This window comes from Chionomys nivalis, chromosome 5, assembly GCF_950005125.1.
Source record: "Chionomys nivalis chromosome 5, mChiNiv1.1, whole genome shotgun sequence".
NCBI lineage: Eukaryota > Metazoa > Chordata > Mammalia > Rodentia > Cricetidae > Chionomys > Chionomys nivalis.
In genome coordinates this window covers 26,838,240-26,853,445 of record NC_080090.1, presented here as the reverse complement: position 1 = coordinate 26,853,445, position 15,206 = coordinate 26,838,240, and the positions used below count along the sequence as shown (strand labels likewise).

Genomic DNA, 15,206 nt, shown 5'->3' with positions numbered 1-15,206 from the left:
TCCCCAAGGTTAAATAAAGGGCATTCGGCTGATCTCCTTACGAATGACCCAGGTCTCTTTGTGTGTTCTTTCAATCTCCAGGCCCTTGCCCGACTCGCTTACAGTACAGTGGCGCTCAAACTGTACCGAGGGTGTAACACAAAATCGGGTGTTACAATTGGAGGCACCGCTGGGATCATCAGCAACTGCAGTCGGAGACCCATCTGCGAGATCGGGAAGTAGGGATCCATGAGAGGTCGCTCTCGGGAAGGCTGGCCAGCAGGTAAGAAATTGAGTGGTGAGGGTAATGGGTGCAAGTAATTCTGTTCCTGTGTTAAGGGGCTGGTTGACAGGCCAGTTGTTAGTTCTTTTGGAGAAAAAAGGCACCGGTATTAAAGTTGAGACAGCAGAAGAGATCATTAAGACGGTTTTAGAGTTTAGTCCCTGGTTTCTACATGCGGGGGGGGGGGGGGTAATATTACTGATTGGGAACAGGTAAAGGCAGATCTTCAAAATGCACTGAAAGAGTGAGGGCCAGAAGAATTCCTCATAGCAATATTTTCGCTATGGCGCTTAGTCAGAGATGCTCTTCTCAGTGATGATGTAAGAGTAAAAGAGCAATTAGAGTTTGAACAAAACCCTTGAGGAGACTCAGGAAGCAGAATCTGTGAGTTCTATTAATAGTTTTGAGGAACAGGAAGTTTTAGGAACACGAAGTATTAGAAAGGATATAGAAGAGGAAGAAAAAATTTTAGAAAAGGAGATCACACTAATAAAAAAGAAGTTAGAAAAAGAGGAAAGGAAAGAAGCAAACAGAGATGTCTCCATGAGACCTCCGCCGCAAAAAACATTCCTTGACACTTCAAATCCTTGTACTACTGCTTCTGCCCCTATAGACTTAGAGGCGGAAATCCGAGAGATCCAGAGCAGATTAAATAATCTAAGCAGAGAGAGGCAGATTTATCCTGTTGTGGAAACTATTGATCCGCAAGAACAGAGGATCAGGCAGCATAACCCCCTGGCCTTTAAGGATATTAAGCAGTTCAAAGAAGCAGTTATGGACTATGGAGCTCATGCTCCTTTCACTGTAGCTTTACTGGAATCTTTTGCAGAATTCAACCTTACATCCAGTGACTGGATGCAGCTTTGCAGGGCTTGTCTTTCAGGGGGAGATTATTTGTTATGGAGAGGTGAAATGCAGGAAAATTGCAAAAAGATCGCAGGGAAAAATGCCGAAGCAGGTTTCTCCCAGCATAACCTTGACATGCTAACTGGTGAAGGACAATATGCTGGTTTAGTAGCACAGATTGCTTATGATCCTGCGATTTATGCTCAGACAGCTACAGCAGCCGTTAAAGCTTGGAAAACTTTACCTAACAAAGGAGCAAGAGAACAGCTTTCTAAGACCCTTCAAGGATCTTCAGAACCTTATTCTGAGTTTATTGACCGCCTGCTACAGGTGGGAAGTCACATTTTTGGGGGATGTGGACTCAGCTATGCCGGTCATTAAAAAATTGGCCTATGAAAATGCTAATCGATTTTGTCAGGAGGTTTTACGTCCCCATAGAAATGGAGATTTAAATGACTTTATCCAGTTATGCAGAGACATTGATGGCACTCACGTCTCAATCTCATACCGCTGCTGACTGGCATTGGCAGCCGGGATGCCTCATGTCAAATGGAAGAATCTAGCAGATGGCACCTGGTATGGTCCAGATCCTGTACTGGTGTAGGGAAGAGGGGCTGTTTGTGTTTTTCCCACAGGATGCTGACAATCCAATATGGGTACCTGAGCGGCTGGTGCATGCTGTGGATTTTCCTGTCCAGAAGCCTGAAGGCAGGACAGAGCCAAGAGATCAAAGAGATACTGGCTTGTCAACTGAAGAGTTGCTGGTATCCTGAGGAGCTGGCTGTGGTGGTCTGAGGGCTAAGGATTCCTCTACCTGTCTACCTAATCCCATGATAATGTAGCCATTGCTGTGGCTGCCAATGTAGCTAGAGCTGCTGGATTTTTCATTAGTCAGTCAGTTGCTTCTACTAGCACAAAGGATATCTTCTCAGGGCAGGTTGCAAATGCCTTGGCCATTCAAATTGAGCTAAATTTACAAATGAGTATTGCAGTTAATTTTGTTATTGGTTTTGGTTGAAGACCACTGCTAGATTATATAATAAAAGGCTTATTGCTGTTATTCACGGATCCTGGAGTGCACAATTTACAAATTGGCTCTTGAGATTATTCTAGTTAGCTATACCAGGGTTCCTTTCACCAGTGCTGAGACCTTACTTTAAGGGCTCCAATTTGGGCAGACTTATTAAGGATTGAGCAGGCACAGTCTCCTTAGAAATGCTTATATATGCTGGAGCATCATCTTCATGGTTTCATGGTGCCAGAGCCAAAGGCAAGCTCAGGTCAATGCTGCCACGTGGCAAGTCCTCTTAGCTATTGCCCCAGAGAATCTTTCAGCACAAATCTGGCTGAATTTGGTGATGGATGACTAGTGAGCCAATGATGGGAAAGGTTTTTGGGGGGCTGCCCCAACCTAAGACAGGAAATGTGTTTTGACCTGGATGCTTTCCCATGACGGGTAAGGGGTATTGCCTGATGTCCAATGCCACCCAAGACAGGCCTAGTCACATAGTTTATATAAAAGGGGGACTTGTAGGGCCCGGGTCTACCCTTGTTCCTGGGGTTCTTCTTGAGGACAGTTTCTGGTCAGCTAACTAAAGCATTCTGTTTGTTTCTGTGCTCTCCCTGCCCCACCTGGTGATTAGCTGTAGGGCATTGACTCCATCTTTGGCATGGTAATTTCCCACCTGCCTGGGCGGAAATCCTTGTGCAGCAGCTAGGTATATAAGGATTTCCCCAAGGTTGAATAAAGGGCATTTGGCTGATCTCCTTACGAATGACCCAGGTCTCTTTGTGTGTTCTTTCAATCTCCAGGCCCTTGCCCGACTTGCTTACGGTACAGTGGCGCTCAAACTGTACCGAGGGTGTAACACAGAATTGGGTGTTACAATATATTTAAAAGATGAGAGCAGAGGAAAAAGAACGAGAAATAAAGGAACTTTTACCTACTGGCTAAAGAAGGTACATCACGGAGGTGTTTTGTGACTGTCTATTTTCTCCCTGTTTCTCTTTTATCCTGAAGACAATGTTTCAAATGAGACAACACTCAACCACAATCAGTTCTAAAAGGAACTACTATTTAGCTCGGATATGAAGAGGTAAAGTAGCAACACAATGAACATATGGGGCGGGGTAGAGAAGAGCCCACTTCCTGCTCCCTTCCCATAGGACAGCATGGGGTCACTTTCTTCTGTCCCCTGCAACAGCCCTCCAGGCAGGAAGGCAAATGACACTGAGCCACACAGAGACTGGAACTGGGACAGGAAGAGGGGCCTTTTCTAAAACTGCATGGGCTGCTCAGAGGCAGAGCGCTAGCCTGTGCTTGCATTATAGGAGAACAGTAATAATAAGGCCCACACTAGTAGTAATAATGAGGCCCATGCTGGTGGCCCGCTTGAAAAGCTCAACAGATCTTCAGGAAACAGCTAATGGTAGAATGTGGGAGTCCAAAGATGTAGAGTCAGTTCAGGCCTACTCTTGCTTCTTACAGGTTATTGACTGGAGGTTTGACCCAGGGGCTACAACTAACAGGATGCTTTGATCTAGGTGTGGTTACTTGATGTTTTGGGTGTTGAGAAGGTGATTACTCTGTTCTTTGTAGAGAAGTCTCTTGTCTTCCCTCTCCTTTGAGTTGAGCTATATAAAGCCTGTGAGAAGCAAAGGCCGGGCAGATTCAGCATCCATTGTCATGCCCTCCAGACTCTCTCCTGCCATTCCTTCATCTGCATGCTTCCCTCCAAGCACAGATGGGTAAGCCGGGTGGGACCGCGTATATTGTAGCCCAGATGTGGAATACAGAAGTAGAAAGCACCCACAGAGCTAGTTCACTGACCCAAAGTCCAGGTCTCTCTCCAGAGTCTCCTCTGGACTGCTGAGTCACGGCAACCATACAGTAGAATGCTTATTCCAATGCCTCCTGGTACTCTACAGGTGAGGGTGATAAAGATAGACTTTTGTCATCCCGGCCTTAATTTGCTTAGTATGCCAATGAAAAATAAATCATTCTAAAAATACACCTACCAATGAACTACACTGGAAAGGAAACTGATTATTGGTCCATGGGACATAAGATGTTTACTTTTAATTGCCAAGTTGACACACTAGAATATCCTGAAAAGAGTCTCAGTGAGGGACTGGATAGTTCAGATTGGCCTGTGGACCTGTCTGTGGGGGATTGTCTGGTTAAATTCATTGATATGGGAAGACCCAGCCAACATTGGGTGAAACCAACCCTTGGGTTTGAGTCCTATGCTGTTTAGGAGCAGATAAAGTATGCTGAGTTATAGGCTTACATGAATTCATTTTCTCTCTGTGTGTGTTACTATGAAATGGATGATTGCTTCAAGTTCTACCACCTTGAGCTCCCTGTTAAGAAGGAATGTTACCTGAAATTTTGAGCTGAAAGAAACCTTTCCCATAAAATTTTATCAGGGTATTTTATCAAACTAGAACAGTACCCGAGTTCTCTTCCATGCCTGACCACAGCTGGCTGTCCTTCCTCAGTTGGCAACCCTTCATATGTTTCCTAGACAGACAAAGTCTACAATCAGCAGCTGATTAGCTGGTGGGCCTGGGTCTGGCCTGACTGCCTCACCTCCACCTTGCCATCTCTTTCAGATCATCTAAGCCATTGGGACTTGGACTTTTATCTCAAAAGGATATATTGTAACCCCTGCCACTGTATCAACCACATCATAGCCTGGGAGTGTGAACATGACTGATTCAATTTTATACCATAGAATACTTTTGAGAAAGGTTTTATCCTTGCAGTTCTGGAAAAGAAACCCATTTATTATTCCTGCCGAAGCTTGATAGTAATTACTGTGACTCACTCTTGGCTGCAAAAGCCACTTACATGAGCCCACAAACATGCAGATACAATAACAACTCCAAAAACCCACGGCTTTCACCTCCATTGATGGACTTAATTATATCAGAATCATACAAAACCTTACCACAGTCAGAAGAAAAAAAAAGACAATCTATTTTATTAGCTCATTGTCTCAGCATGTTGCAGAACTCAGTGGTTTTCAGTGGGACCATGTTTGCTTTGGGACTGGTTCGATTGTATAATTATGATTCCTTTGTGGATAGAGACGGGACTCCCATCCTTCCAGGTGGTCCTGGAATTCCAGGAATTCCACCCTTGAGCACAGTCAGCATTACCAAGGTGATCTCCTGGACACTAAATTTGGAACTAAATCTTGCTCTGAAGCGGTTCTTTACGAAAAGGGAGATTTGACCTTCAAGGGCATAGTAAAGTGGAACTAGTAAATATGACCGGCTCAAACAGGGGCTGGGTTAATATGCATCCGTGTGGTCATGGATACGAAACCATGATAGTGAGTGTATGGAATTCAGAGGCTTCTGTCATGAGCAATCTTAATAGATGGGAAAGCCTTAAAGAGCTGTCTATCATTATAGTCAGCAGAGACAGACGTGGATAAAAGGCATTTGAATAAGGTATTCAAATATCTAAGACACACACACACACACACCTTGGTTAAAGATGGCCTACAGCAGAAGTCAGTAACCCAAGAATAAGTCAAGGTTGCCCATCCACCTTCCTCAGGGGGGCCTTCCACTAGCCACTGAGGAAGAAGCCACTGTCAGTCGGGGTTTGTAGTGGTACTCTAGCCCCATGGTCCTTCTCTGGGAGCTGAGGTCTTGACTGTCTTGTGGTCATTTGTAAAATTCTTGCCATTCTCTCATGCAACAAGCTAAGCATTTCCTTGTTTGGGTTTGGTTTCCAGATGTTTCTACAGTCCCTTTGCTTCATTTAGGACCTCCCCCTCTTGTCATCTGAAGGTTCTTAGACACTATACCCACCACCTTCTCTAATCAAAGACTAGACCTGGTGGTCCTAACAACAGAATTTATTATTTTATGATTCTGGAAGCCAAAAGTCCAAAGCCAAGGTGTGACAGGGCTGACATCCCTGGGAGCCTGTGAGGAAGACTGTCCTTGTCATCCTAACCTCCTCGTGCTCTGTGATAACTTGGCATTCCTTGGCTTAGAGACTCTGCATGATATGGGCCACCCTTCTGAGTCTCTGTACCGAATAACCAATTCTTTACATCATAAGGACATACGTAGACATCAAGTCCAGACTTTATATGGTCACATCTACAAAAATGGGAGGTTAAGGCTCAGATGGTTTGGAGGCCACTATTCACATGGTATCCATACTCTGAATTATTCTCTAAAATATACTCCTATTTCATGGTTTGCATATATTTTTATATGTATGAGTATTTGTTTCCAGGTATGTCTTGCATCAAATATATATTTGACACAGTCAGAGAGGGTGTTGGATCCCCTGAAACTGGAATTACCGATGATTGTGAGCTACGATTTGGGTTCTGGAATTGAACCCAGGTCCTGTGGAAGAGCAGCCAGTGCTCTTAACCACTGAACCATCTCTCCAGCACCTGAGTATACTATTTTTAAGGTCTGAGTTGAAGACACACAGGACTTTTTGTAATAGAGCCCCTTTAAAGGCCTCACTCTGTGCTTCTGCAGTGACAATTCTAATTTTCAGGTCAAATTATTTGTATGAACATAGTTGATGAGTCCCGCCCACATTGTACTAACGTGTATCTTTAAACATATACTTTTGACCTGTGTCTGTGTGTGGTATGTATGTACATATATATGCTTGTGGGTACACATTTATGTGCTGCTGTGTACATATGTACACATTCATGTGGGAGCAAGAGGTTGATGTTGGGTGTCTTTCTTGATCACTCTCTCTCGTATTCACAGAGGGAGCCTATTTCAGTTGAAAGCAGAGCTCGCCAACTTGACCAGCTCCACTGGCCACCTTGTTCTGAAAATCCTGGCTGAGTGCTGGAATTACAGGCAGACCCTATGCCCACTCAGCATTTGCCTGGGCACTGGGGATTTGAACTCTAGTCCTCACGCATTCATGGTAAGTGATTAACCAGCTAAGCCATCTCCTTAGCCCCAAAGTCATTTTCTTAAATGTCAAGCACACGTAACAAAACCAGTATTTTCCATGTAATGTAACGTTTCCACATGGCAAGGTCATTCTTGCCACTGTTGCTGTCCACTCTACACAGTGTTTCTGTGCATGTCTTTCTTTATACAGTGACGAAACAGCACCAGTCCTGCCTCCCTGCTGAGATACAGTCACCCCGAAAATGTCAAGAATGTTCAGCTTTTACCAGAACAGACACTAGGTGATGTCTGTAGAGAATGCTGCCATCTTTGTGGTACATCTATGCTTAGCATCTAAAGAGAATCTTCCATACCCTTGGCTTATATTTATAACACAACAGACATCCCAACAACAAAAAGCCTTTTAGTTCCAAATCTATGCAAGTTCTTAGTGCAGCACATGGGCCATGAACACATCATAAACAGAGCTGCCTCTCATCTTGTCCATTAGGAAACACATCCCCAGGATGAGCGTTCTTCCTTTCTCTTTGTCTAAGTTGCTGGGCAACCCCATTGCAAAGCAGCCCAACAATCGAGGCTCGGCTCTGGAGTGGAGTTCCAGCACTGAGCTCACACTTGATACGTGCTAGCTAACAGCCTGGGCCTTCATTTCCCTAAGTGGCAGGTACCTTCATTCCGGGAAGAGAGATGGGAGCAGCTCTTCCTGAATACATTGATCTCAGGAGCATAGCGAACCGTGTATCCTTCGCTACTGCACTAACTATCTGAGGACTGTGGTAACTCTCCAACCCTACACTTTAGTTCAGCTATCCACAAACTACATGGGTGGGTAAGTCTGGATCAGTCTCTTCCTTAAATTCTCAAGGCAAAGCACTTGGATTATTCTCTTTTATTTATACAACAAGTGCTTCTCAATCACTTACATTATAGGGATTTTATATGGTTTGGATGTGAAGTATCCCACACGGGTCCATTTGCGGAACACCGAGTTCCCATCTGATGGCGCTCTCTAAGTGGTTTTGAAGACTTGGGGACATGGGGTCCATTTGGAGGAAGTAGGTAGTGGGGGCATATCGTCGAGGGCTGTGCCTTGCCTAAGCTCCTGTTTGACTCCTTCGTTGCTCTCTGACTGCTATGATGTGGACAGCTTCATCCCTTTTTGCCTCCCTCACCCTGACACTCTGCTTAGCCATAGCCCCAAGACAAAGGAGCCATCAAGCACAGACTAGAACCTCTCAAACAGAAGCCAAAGCAAACATTCCTTCCCTGGAGGTTCCATCAGGGATTTGGCTAGTGGTGACAGGAATCTAGACAGTTTTGTCTCATGAGGAGGCAACAAAAGGAACTTCAAAGAGAAATGTGCCTTGCAAAGGGAATGGAACAGGTTAGAAAGTTACTTTGGATGGGAAGGAAGGAGGGGACCTGAGGGAGGGGCACCTGCATGCCAAGGAGGCTACAAAGCATCGCTTCAGCAAGAGCACGGTAGACAGACAGAGTTCTAAAACAGTGATCTGAAAGGAAATCAGGTATAGCAGGGAAAGGGGTGCTGCTGGGGCCCTGAGGGGAGGATTAGCCGAGGCTGGGGAATAGGCAGGCTCAGCAAAAGATTTTAGCAGAACTGTGAAGTTCCCAGCCAAGTACACATTCTCTAACAGATAATGGCCCTGCCTGCATGGGGCCAAGGCTCATCCTGCCTAGACTCATGGTCCCAAATCAAATTTATTTCTGAAATCCATAGCAAGCATAGCTGCTTCCTCTTCCAGGATGAGCAATCAGAATCTTCATGGCTTCCTCTCTAAGCTCCCATCTTCTGGCACACACTTCATTTTCTCCTCTCAATACCCCTTCATTCTACTATAAATTAGCAGAACTGAATTATTTTAACTTGTCATTTCCTACCGCAAAATCTGGGCCCATTCCTAGGGAATCTGAGTGAACATAGATGGATACAGAATTACAAAGAAATTGTTCTTTTCCAAAACCAACGTTGGAAGAAGAGTCTGGACTTCGAAGTCACAAGATTGGTGCAGGGATGCTTTTCGGGGAGGTGTAGTGTAACTTGGACTTGGTGACAGACAGGATCTCATACTTGCCTAAATAAAACTCTTAGAGGCTCTGTACCTCCTAGATATGCAATTACACCAGAATGAGGAGGCAGGGAACTGAGCCTATGTAGCTGTTCTCCAGGGTCGATGCTGGACCACCTTTAGAATGGATGGAGATTTTCATGCCTCTGTTTGAGTAAATAAGTAGCATCTCTCCTAATCATTTTCAGTAGATCCTGGACTAAATAAGAGAGAGTCTGATGCTAGTTACCCATCACGCCTAGGCCACAGAGCATACTATTGCACATGGCCTGAATTACAAAGCAGGCCTATTTGCCATCCCACTAAATTTCACGAGAGGCTAGATATGAAAAACAAGTTACTTTTCACAAAGATAGAGTCAACTTCTGGTGGTCCTGGGGCCAGAAGAATAAGAAGGATCCATGATCCCATGTTGAATGACATTGTGAAACAATAACTTGGCAAATTCCCAAGGACACTCTTTGTATGTGGTCTCAATGTAAGTTTGGGGGATGAATTCCCCAGTGCATTTTCATTTTATCCATTAGCCTTATGCCTTTCTCCTGCTGCTAAGATTCCTTCCCAGGGGCAGATGGAAGGAAGAGGCATGATTCCACCAAAGTTCATTCTGGAAAACCAATAGGTTTATTGGACTTCTTTACAGAACCTAGATAAGAGGCTATTTGTGAGGTGTAGGCATAGCCCTCTAAAGGCTTCACTAGAAAGTCTCTACCCAGCAGAGATGATGGCTTTCCCACAGCCACATAGATGGATCCTGAGTACCCCCTGGCCTCTGTACTCTATCCCCTCCCTGAAACCACTGCAGTTAGGGTGGTGCCGGGTAGCCAGATTCTCAGGTGAGAGTCTCCTGACCCTGTCTGTTCTTTGAGGGGAAGTAAACAGTCAACATGCCCAGCTTGGTTGATATCTTGCAACCTGACATAGTTGATCTCGCCAAGCTGGTTGGTAAGTATTTGTCTTGGAGGATAGTCATGTACAATATTCCTGTAACCTATTTTAAGATGCGTGTAAAACCTTACATACATTTTCCTCTTCATATGTTCTGGGAATAAGATACTCATAAGTTTTTGTGGGAGAAAATAATGATAGCAATCAAAATGATGAAATGATCATGATAATAATATTTATGGCACAATTACAACATGCCACAAACTGTACAGCCCTTTACACACTGACAGACTCATCTTCTGTCTCTATTTTGTAAGAAAATGGCTCCCAAGACTGTAAAGGTCACTGTCTTAAAGTATTCCATCACTAAAGGCAGAGGCTAGCCACGTTAGCTCCTTGTACAAATGGCTAGATGATGGAAGATACCATTAGTGATCAAGGCCTCCATTTATATGACCCATGACTTAACGTGTGTATCCCACAATCCAGGTGACATGTCGCTTGGAAAAGGTTTCTCAGCCTTGGCTGTCAACAGATAATTGAAGCGGGTGATCCCTATGAAGAAAATCAGTCAGTCTTCCCTGGGACTCTGACATGGAACCTTTGTCCTTATTATTGGGGAAAAACATAGATTAGTTGAAGGTTATTGGCCAGACAAAGTAGACTGGGCTGCGGACCAATACCAAGTTTCTCTTCAAGAGTCCCCCAATTGGGGCTGGAGAGATGGCTCAGAGGTTAAGAGCACTGCCTGCTCTTCCAAAGGTCCTGAGTTCAATTCCCAGCAACCACATGGTGGCTCACAACCATCTGTAATGGGGTCTGGTGCCCTCTTCTGGCCTGCAGGCATACATGCAGACAGAATATTGTATACATAATAAATAAATAAATAAATAAATAAATAAATAAATAAATAAAATTAAAAAAAAAGCGTCCCCCAATATGTCCACCTCAGTTTCTTGTATAGTATGGTATGTAAGGCCAGTTCATCACCTCAGTATTCAGAGTTGGAGTCTGCCTACAGAACATTGCAATAAAACCTCAGCTAAAGTGCCCTAGAAATACAGCTATGTCCAACCATTGCCAGTGGTTTACATATAGCCAAGGATAGCTATCAATGCAGCCCAGTACAAAATTGTAAACATACTTAAAACATTAAAATATATATTACAATATATACAATATATGTTGTCTGAGGTCTTTGTCCTGCCCAGTTCCCGCAGTCATTAAGTCCCAAAGAAATCACACAGAGGTCTACATTAGTTATAAACTAATTGGCCAGTAGCCAGGCAGGAAGTATAGGCAGGGTGACCAGGCAGGAAGTATAGGCAGGGCAACAAAAATTCCGGGAAGAGAGAAGCTTAGTCCGTAGTTGTGACCTAGCCATAGAAGAAGCAAGATGTGACTGTATCACCACGTGGCTAACATAGACAAGAATAATGGACTAATGTAAGTTATAAGAGTTTATAAGAAGTCTAAGCTACTAGGCCAATCAGTTTATAATGTAGACCTCTGTGTGATTTCTTTGGGACTTAACTGTGGGAACTTGGCAGGCCAGAAACCTCAGACAACAGAAATATATATATGAGAAAGAGAGAGAGAGAGAGAGAGAGAGAAAAAGAGACTGTGGTGGTTTGAATAGGAATACCTCCCATAGACTCTGGTGTTTGAATGCTTGGCCCATATGGAATGACACTATTAGGAGGCATAGCCTTGTTGGAGGAGCTGTGTCACTATGGGAGCATGCTTTGAGGTCTCATATACTCAAGCTATGCCCAGTGTGGCAAAGTCTCCTTCTGATGCCTGTGGATCTAGATACAGAACTCTCAGCTTCTTCTCCAGCACCATGTCTGCCTGTTTGCTGCCATGTCACACCAGGATAATAGTGGACTAAACCTCTGAAACTGTCAGTCCCAATTAAATGTTTTCCTTTATCAGAGTTGCAGTGGTCATGGTGTCTCTTCACAGCAATAGAAACCCTAACTAAGATACACACACACACACACACACACACACACACACACACACTGAAGTGGGAACTTTGTGGATGACAGTTTCATATCCCCGTATCCAAAGATTGGACATGTTCACCAGATAAGCACATTTTAAGTGTTTTTGAATTTTAAAGTGGTATTTGATACATTGTAGTCAGGTTGGTATTCACTAAGTAAAAATTCAGCATGTTGTGTGGGACATGTTCCTAATAACCAAGTTACTTTGAACCTCCAGCAGAAAGAAAAGATGCTAATTTCTTCTCTCATTGTTTGCTCAGGGACTAGTTACATATAGTAGAGTGCCAGAAGTATGAAACCTATTTTATTGGTTGGTTTTTCTTTCCTCTCAGTTTTTTCCTGTATGCCATGATGTAAATATTTTTCCCCCACCATGCTTCTCATCATGGTGTCCAGCCCCACCTGGGGCCCAGAGCAGTGTGTCCAGTTGGCCATGGGACCAGACCTCTACAGAGTAATTGTTCCAAGAAGGTGCTTATATCAACTATTTTGCTGCAGCAATATGACATCTAAATAACACCGAAAACTGGCACTAGAGAAGCTGAACCTTCACTGTAACTAGATAACCATGTGGTACAAATGTTCTGAACTGTGGGAGTTGGGAAAGGTTTGGAGAAGGAAGGCAGAGAAATCTTGGATGACTTCATGGAAAAGTATGGTGGAGTTCAGGAGGCTGGATTGTTTATAGAAATGGGATAATAAAGAATGTACTCATGCCCAGACACAGTGAAGTTGCCCGGAATTCAAATACTTGGCAAATGAGAGCAGGGGATTGAGTATTTAAAGCCATCCTCAGCTATATATCAAGGTAGAGCCCAGCATGGGCTGTGCGAGACCCCATCACGAAAAAGCTGTCTTTCAGATGGCAATTAGGATTCTACAGGGAATAGGAAGGACCGGGGCCTTATGCCTTATTTTGTACAAATAATCTCTCTATATATTGTCGATGTCTTGAGACTTTTCAAGAAGATGAATTTAAAGACTGAGATAAAATTAATCTCACAGAAACAATTACAAAGCAGTCTACGGAATGGTTATTTCTGGATGCTTTTAGACATATTTCCAGTGCATATTTAGCACACAGAGCAAATGATAGAGCTTGAGAAAAACTCACGAAGTTTGGCAGAAAAAAAAGGCATTTAAAATTAGGAAGTTGTGGTTATTAAAGAGATAGCACCACTGAAAAGAAGCAAAATTCTTTGCTTGATGTCACCTCAGAAATCATCCATTAGAGGTTCCATTGCAACATGTAAACTTGCATTAAAATTATTTTTTGGGAAAAGAGCATTATGGAAAGAGTTCTCTTTTTTGCACCACTTCAGGGACATATACAGACGTGCTCCCTGCAGTCAGTCATTTAGGTACACAGAGGAGTCTGTAACTGTGGCCTGAGGGAGGCTGGCCACCTTTTGAGCTGGCAGCACACCTTGACACCACCAGTGTGATGCTGGTTTTGTACACAGACAAGCAGAAGGTAAGATTTATGGGGTCATGGATGTTTCTATCTGATTTACAAAGGAAAGACCGAGAAGCTAGGAAATGTGCTACAAGGTCATGGACCTTCCAAGCAACACCCAAGAGAAGGAGCTGTGAAGATGAAGTCAAAGAGGCAATGACAAATCCAGGAAGTTGAAGATGCCAGGAATGTAAAATGCCTGCCAAGCAAAGCCACAATGAGTTAGCAGAGGTGTCCCAGGGGAGAGGCCATCTGATCTGTAGCCAGGAAAGCCATTGGGAGAGCTGTGCATTCCCTTGGCAGCTCTTAGCACGTTACCACACATCCAGGATGCCAGCCATGGAGCAACAGGATTACAGGAGTAAACGATGGTTCTGCTGGGTCTTAGCGTTACTGAGGTCCCGCCTCTTCTATCTCTGTCCTTGTCCATCCCACTTAGAATGAAAATGTTTGCTCTTGGCTACTATATATATTTAAGTTGACAACCTGGATTTTGTTTGTTTGTTTGTTTGTTTGTTTGTTTTTAAGTGGCTTATAATTAACAGTCTTCCTTGAGTCTCAGATAACTTTCTCCCCCAGGGACTTACAGTTAATAACTTTTCTTGAGTCTCAGAAGGACTTGAGACTTGGTACACTTTCAGGAAATGCTTGGAACTTTTAGATAAGGGACCTTGACAGATGAAGTGGGCCACCAGTGTCATGTTTGTGGGGGAGAGCATTTCTTGCCACCAGCCCCTTCATGTTTCTCTCTGCTTCTTGGCTGCATGAGGCAAGAGGCTCTTTCCTTTGCCATGCTCTTCTCCCTTGATGCTCTGCCTTGCCATGGGTCTGAAAGCTATGGAGCTCAACTGGGCATGAACTAAACCTCATAAACCCAATCAAAACAAATCTTTGCTGTTTGTAAATTGTTGGTCTAAGGCTTTTGACACAGTTACAAGAAGCTAACACATTACTTTGGTAACCTTACCAGAAGGGCAGAAATCATAGTTTGCTATATTCTGACAAACCTTTTAATGACGGTACTAAATAGAACCCACATTTATTTATTAACTCAGAAAATATTTTCTGAAGATTCATTGTGTGCCACCACGTACCAGGTCTTGGGGACGAAGTGATGAGGGAAAACCAGATGCGGTGTTGAACTCAATGAATTACATAGTCAGGCGGGGAAATTGGGATCTGCATGGTGAAGGGTCTGGAGTGGATGAAAAGGTATGGTGTGGACTCTCAGAGTCAAAACGCATTAACGGGTTTGGAATTCGGGAATCAAAAGGAAGCCAGGATGGGAAATGGGGAAGCAGGGACTGAAGCAGGATCTTGCAGATTGAGATCTGCAGTCAGGTCTTATCTTGACAACACTAGAGACTCCTACAGTATTGAGCAGACACTCAAGGCTGCCATCAGGCAACGGTCAAGTGGGTAGTAGAAGGCGTTGAGAGGAGTATCAGGCTCCTGCAGCCTTTTTTATTGATTCTATTGAGCTGTACATTTTTCTCTGCTCCCTTTCTTTCCTCTCCCCTCCCCTTAAGCCCTCTCCCATGGTCGCCATGTTCCCAATTTATTCAGTCATTGAGGTTAACAGTGAGCATGATTATTCCCCAGTCACCGTTCTAGGAATGCACCTAGACCACTCTTCTGGGTACTTCCAGAGGACAGAATTACATTTTTCTGGTACCTAGAAACAGGAATGATTAGTCAAGGAAGTCCCAGAATGCAAGGTCTGGGTGCTGAACGCATTC

The 15,206-nt window shown here is 43.9% G+C and overlaps 1 protein-coding gene across 2 annotated transcripts in view; it reads right to left on the bottom strand.

Moving 5' to 3' along the window:
- The window catches only part of Cacna2d3 (calcium voltage-gated channel auxiliary subunit alpha2delta 3), an 840,411-nt gene that overhangs the window by 454,319 nt on the left and 370,886 nt on the right, over positions 1-15,206 (bottom strand). The gene's annotated exons all lie outside the window — the stretch shown is intronic.